This window comes from Electrona antarctica (genome assembly GCF_951216825.1).
Source record: "Electrona antarctica genome assembly, chromosome: 1".
Classification (NCBI taxonomy): Eukaryota; Metazoa; Chordata; class Actinopteri; order Myctophiformes; family Myctophidae; genus Electrona; species Electrona antarctica.
Genome location: NC_136806.1, coordinates 26,964,694 through 26,970,647, shown reverse-complemented (window position 1 = coordinate 26,970,647; position 5,954 = coordinate 26,964,694).

The following is a 5,954-nucleotide window of genomic DNA, read 5'->3' as shown; positions in this document are numbered from 1 at the left end:
TACTTCTGCATGCATGGTGTAGATTATAAGGCCTATAGATCATAATAAACAGATGTTTATTCCTGCAATGAAACGCAGGTCGTGATAATAATATTTATTCCTGGGCCTGTCTCTACCATGCAACCTGCTGGGCTGGCTGCATTTCATGGTCCTAGAGCCCGTTACTTTGCTGCCTCACAGCACTGGACGGACCAGGGACGGACGCAGCAGAAGAGTGCATGGGCTAGAGCAGTGGTTACCAAAGTGGGGTCCGGGGACCCCTAGAGGTCCTTGAGGGAGTTCCAGGGGGTCCCCAGCTAAATGATAGGAAACAAATGGACCCGTATGGGTCTGTAACTCAGAGAGTTGTCTGTCAGTGTTTGTAGTTGTACACTCTCAGAGTTAAATTAAGAGATAGAAATGCCATTAAATAGGGGGCCGTAGCCTAATTCAGGTCAAACCGTGGGCCCTAGAGCCGTAAAAATCTTCTCGTTTGGGGGTCCTTGGCATATATTTTCCAATGGGGGGTCCGCTCCGCAGGCTAATGAGTATCATTTTGGGGGTCCTGGTCCTTGATATGAAAAGCATGTGGCAGCGGTGGCCGAACGGATAGCGGCGCGGTCTTGATACCGGAAGGTTCCTAGTTCGAATCAGCCGTCCGACACGTTAACATTACCACCGCTGAAGTGCCCTTGAACAAGGCATTGAACCACTACGATGAAATGTGTTCTATGAGCAGGGCCTGGCTGGAAACAAGTTCTTGAGCTTAGCCCAGATACCCTGGGTAAATATAGATTTCATTTCATTTCATTTCAAAGGTTTGGGAACCACTGGGCTAGAGATTGGGCACAGGGAACCTAAACATTATGGGTAGAGTGCCCATAGCCCATAATGCAGGGAACCTAAACATTATGGGTAGAGTGCCCATAGCCCATAATGCAGGGAACCTAAACATTATGGGTAGAGTGCCCATAGCCCATAATGCAGGGAACCTAAACATTATGGGTAGAGTGCCCATAGCCCATAATGCCCACTTTTAGAAATCCCCCTAAATAAAATAAAATAAAATAAAATAAAATAAAATAAAATAAAATAAAATGAAATAAAATAAAATAAAATAAAATAAAATAAAATAAAATAAAATAAAATAAAATAAAATAAAATAAAATAAAATGAAATGAAATGAAATGAAATGAAATGAAATGAAATGAAATGAAATAAAATGAAATGAAATGAAATTAAATTAAATTAAATTAAATTAAAGTTGGAAATGGTCTGGAGTCATGTAAAGTCGTACAGTTGAGTAGGCTACATGATTTGAACATGCCTGGTTATCATAACCTCGCTTCACCAGGCTTCCGGTTATCAATATAAGATCTAAATTTACCTTTCAACCTTTTGTTTATGCCCATAATGACTATAGATATATATAGCCACAGGTTATATCAATGTTTAAAAGTAGGCCTAAAATGCCTATCAATTAAATATTCTTCTATTTATTGTCTCCACCAGGCCGAAGGCATGGGGAGAGAGTATGTTTTGCACTCCGTCCGTGTGTGTGTCCGTCCGTCCTTCCTTCCTTCCGTCCGTCTGTTACCAGCTAATCTCCGGCACCGTTAACCCGGTCGATGCCAAACTTTGCACACACACTCCCTGGATGCCAACGATGAACCTCTGCCCCACATTTTCCAGAACGGCCTGTTATAGCGCCACCATGAGGCAGCTTTTCACATGTTTTACCTAAAACTGCACCAATCTGCGTGAAACGTTGCATGCACACTCCCTAAAGGCCAAGGACAAACCTTTGACCTGCATTTTCTGCATCTGCCTTTATAGCGCCACCAGGAGGCCGACTTTTGTAAAACACATATTTATTTATTTTGTTAATTTTGTAACCCATTTTCACCTGTGTGTCAATTATCTAATGTGAACCTTGGGCTCTACACACCCTCCGTCAACCTAGTCCCCATATATGGGGGACATGGGGAGAGCAACGGACTTGAACTCATGTTTCCTTCATGCCTGAGTGTCCAAGTTGCTCCTTTACACCTGACAGGGGGGAGTTTCCCTGGTTGGACGTAGCGCGTGGAAGGAACACGTTATTCCAACCAGTTCCTTTCCCTTCCATCAGGCGCCCCGGCTGGCCAGGGGGAGGCAGTTTAGAGACCAGGATTACTGCATGTTTTTTGTGAGGGTACCTACCCTAGGGGACACGGGGAGAACATGCAAACTCCACACAGAAAGGCCCTTTCGCCAACCCCGCCTCGGGTATGGGCACTGATGACGCGGAGGAGGAAACACGCGGCCAGTGCCCACAGCGTCCCGAGCGGGAATCGAACCCATGACCTTCTAGCTGTGAGGCGACAGCACTACCAACTGTGCCACCGTGCCCCCAAAAAAGGAAAAGAAAGAAACGTTGCTTGCACACTCCCTAGAGGCCAAGGACAAACCTTTGACCTGCATTTTCCGCATCTGCCTTTTATAGCACCACCAGGAGGCCGACTTTTGAAAAACAAATTTTTTGATATTACTCCTCCAGATTCTGTCCAAAAATCCCACAAATCGTTACACAGTATCTCTATGGTCATGTGCGCAAGTCGGATCTGTCCGATATTTCATATTCCATCCTAATTGGCTATAATTGGCTTTCACAGTTTGCAAGATTGCCCCGTTTTGAACAAAGGCCTCAAATCATGAACGCAGCGTGCAATTTACGTGAAATCTTTCACACATTTTCTTACTAGGCTGAGGAATATATCCCACCCTTTTCACATTGGCCTGTTATAGCGCCACCAACAGGTTGATTTTTGCAAAACACATTTTTGGAACAAAATCATCCAATTGCCATCAAAGGCGTATGAAGAAATGGCACCCTTTTCACATTGTTTTGCCTGTTTTAGACATGGATAACACTTGAATGTCTATAGGAGCAGACAATTCAGCGACCTTGTATGCAGCTTGGACAGGGAGGGCAATGAGTGTCATATTCAAATGTTAAATGTGTGTGTGCGTGCGTGCGTGCGTGCGTGATTCACCTATAGTGACTTCACTATATCATAACTCACTCACTGCACTACTTAAGTTGTGAACTTGTGATACTATAGACTCTAAAGGGTAGGATACTTCAGTGCTGTCCTTTCTGATCAGCTTGTTAATGTGCCGTTATATGAATATGTCACCCCTTTACGTGACACAATGTGACACGTTCTGAGCTTGTAGATCTGCTATTTTTGGTGAAGAGATTTATTTTTCATGCCTGTAGGCTTATAGTTCCCCTAATGTAAGAGAGTGGGGTTTACTGAGAGGTTGTCAAATGGGAACCTCCCATCACAGATGTTGCATTGAATTTTCCCTTCCAGAAGGCTCCTTAATGAATCTAGTGTCCCAGAGCCGCTGCCTGCCATTGACACTAAAGCATAATTTACACTTGATAGTACAAAAATAACATGTGAAAAACACAACACAATGAAAACTCTACTAGCTCAATGCTATTTTCACTATACATAAGTAGGCCTACATAGGTTTTACAGGCCTGCTGTCATTTTCTTTTCATAGAATTGTGGGCTGCAAGTTCAAGCCAAAAAGACCAGGCAGATGGTAAAGGTCATTCTCTGCCTTAACTCCCAAACCCAGTCACGTGACTCACGTATTCTCCCCTTTTCATTAGGTTCAGAAACACTTACCAGGAGACTGATACAATGCAAGATATCCATGCTTTCCTATGGTGTTTGTGTAAATCGATTAATGAGACAAAATCAAAACAAATTAAACTTCTTTTTAAAGGAAAGCATGAGACTGAAGTCCATTTTTTACCAACTGCATCCTCTATTTTATTGGATGTCTCCACAATGCATTATGGAATATTTGGGTGACTCTGTTGTACAATAATTGTCATGGTGACGCATGATGTATATGGAAAACCATAATTCACATTAATATAGTCTGATTTAGCTAAAATGTAAACCCGGATCTTTGTCTCCCCTGAGAGAGAGACCCACAGCTGCAGGCCCTGTAGGGGTCCTTGTATGCTAATAGATCAGCCTGCTGATAGCAAGCCAGGACACCTACTGTGCCTCCTAGCACTGGGCTTCCTGGTGACCATATATGGGGACAATTTGGTACAGGGGGGTTGGGACCACCTTTGCATTCTTCCTTTGATGTCTCTGTCTTTGAGTTGTATAAGGTCTACTGAAAATGTTTGTAACAGTTAGTCAGTGGCTCACACGCCGTGAGGCGGGTGGCCTATAGGCCCATGCAGGAGAGATGATCTGTACTTTGTGTCTGCAAATAAAACTGGACTCCGGAACCTTCATCTGCTTGCCTGTGCTTCTTCATCCATCTATCTGTCTGCAGAACTTCTCCGTATTTTTGCCTGAGTATACTACTATTTTCTAGTCTAAGTATTTAAGGTCTGATTATGCTCTATGGGGAGAGGAAAAGCACTCTCTCCTTTGTAGATTATATTCTTCACGCAGAAACATTTCAACCTCCTGTAATCATCACACTCTAGCTGTCAGGGTTGACGTCACGACTACCTAGTTGTTACGTCACTCCCTCCTTTTATAAGGCCTTGTGCCAGCAAATATTCTCTGACGGATTTAAGATTTCTGTAGAGTTACTTCAAGAAGATAAATCTAACTTTAAACCTAAGTTAAAGCTTCCATCTCTAAACCCGTAATCCCATCTATTCGGCAGCCTCTAGACAAGACGTTACATCTAGTCAGCACTTCCGCACTTGTGACCACGGAATATCCTCAACCCCTACAGTTAAATCCGTCCAAGATTTTGGTCGCAGCGGTTGAGCATGTCTACAGGCTCCGTTTCACCCAATGATTCTCCCTACCGGCGACAACCCGCACGGTCAAAGTTGAACCCCAAGATGGAGACTAAAATATCCTAAAATATCCCCAAGATGGTCAAAGTGGAACCCCCTCAAGGACCACCTGGAACCCCCTCAAGGACCACCTGGAACCCCCTCAAGGACCACCTGGAACCCCCTCAAGGACCACCTGGATGAGTGGACCCCCGGACAACTGGCCACCTGGATGAGTGGACCCCCGGACAACTGGCCACCTGGATGAGTGGACCCCCGGACAACTGGCCACCTGGATGAGTGGACCCCCGGACAACTGGCCACGACTCTGTTTCCGCAACCGTGGACATCCAACCGTCCCCTGCCCTGACGCCTCTGCCTACCGCGTGGACGCGTTCCTCGAGGGGGGGGGTACTGTCAGGGTTGACGTCACGACTACCTAGTTGTTACGTCACTCCCTCCTTTTATAAGGCCTTGTGCCAGCAAATATTCTCTGACGGATTTAAGATTTCTGTAGAGTTACTTCAAGAAGATAAATCTAACTTTAAACCTAAGTTAAAGCTTCCATCTCTAAACCCGTAATCCCATCTATTCGGCAGCCTCTAGACAAGACGTTACATCTAGTCAGCACTTCCGCACTTGTGACCACGGAATATCCTCAACCCCTACACTAGCCAGAATCTCATCCTCTCATTGTGGGGCGTTCCTTTGTAATACAAGTATTTATAGAGCAAGACAAATGTTATTAACAGATGCGTGTTCCAAATTCACAATGAAAAGACAAAATTACATTCGTAGATTTTTATTATGTTTAGTTTAGTAAGTAGTACTTTCCAAAATGGTACCTACATATACAGTACATGAACATGCTTGATTGAACTTTTAAGGCCTAATATTTCTACAGTCAGGCCCGCGGGAAGTACTTTACACTCGCAGGGGCTGAGCGTCTAGTAGGGGGTGCGCAAAAATGTGCGTGCACGCGCATCATGCACGCGCATTTTCGCGCATTTTCACGCGCAAACGTGGCCTTTACTTTCCCTCTCCACACGCAAGTTATATGAACGAACTGACACAGGCAATTAACCAGGATAAGGTGCCAATACTGTGAAACAGCATATTTTATTCTTTTTTTTCTTCTTCCCCTCCTGTTCGAGGGGGGGCT